Consider the following 864-nt stretch of genomic DNA (forward strand, 5'->3'; position numbering starts at 1 on the left):
GGTCCAGGATTATCTTCTGTGTCTGTGTTAATTGGTTTCCCTTTCTTTGTTGAAGAGGGTCTGTGCAGTCTTTCTGCCTAGTCCGCCATCTTGCCGGAACTCCAGTCTGTTGTATCTTGATACCATCTTGACTTGCTCTCCATTTGTTATTTCTATAACCATGTTATTTATTCCTTCTTTTGCCTTGTAGTTATCACTGTTTACAAATTAACATCTCTGGCTTCCTATTTTCAATCTGGTAGGTTTAGTTTATTTTTGAAATTTCTATATCTGAGTCAATTTGCAGGTGATGTTGTCACATGCCTGAATCTTAAGTTATTGTCTGTTGGTTCTCCATCCAAAGGATTCCCTTTAGCATGTCTTATAAGATTGGCCTCATTTTTACAAATTCCCTTAATTTCTGTTTATCTAAAATTTTCCCAATTTTACCATTGAGTTTGAGGGACACTTTTGCTGTATGTATAATTCTTGGTTGTGAGGTTTTTCGTTCAGAATTTTATATATGTCACCCCACTGCTTTCTTGCCTGCATGGTTCCTGCTGAGAAATCAGACCTTAGTCTTCTTCATTCTCCTTTGTAGGTGACTTTTCATTTTTCCCGAGCTGCTTTCAGGTTCTTTCTTTGTATGTGGTTTTAGAAAGTTTGATTATGGTATATCCTGGAGTGTTTTTTTTTTTTTTTTTGGCGGCGTGGGGAGGCTATCTTATTTGAGGTTTGTTGAGTTTGAATGCATATCTTTTCATCTTTCATGATAGTAGGGAAGCAATATTGAGAGATTCTATGGGCAAAATATTGAATGATGCAGGGAACATCAAGAGAAGATGGCAGGAATATACAGAGTCACTGTACCAAAAAGAACTGATC

This window comes from Orycteropus afer, unplaced genomic scaffold, assembly GCF_000298275.1.
Source record: "Orycteropus afer afer isolate SDZICR_OR568_19922 unplaced genomic scaffold, OryAfe1.0 scaffold00132, whole genome shotgun sequence".
In the NCBI taxonomy this organism is placed as follows: domain Eukaryota; kingdom Metazoa; phylum Chordata; class Mammalia; order Tubulidentata; family Orycteropodidae; genus Orycteropus; species Orycteropus afer.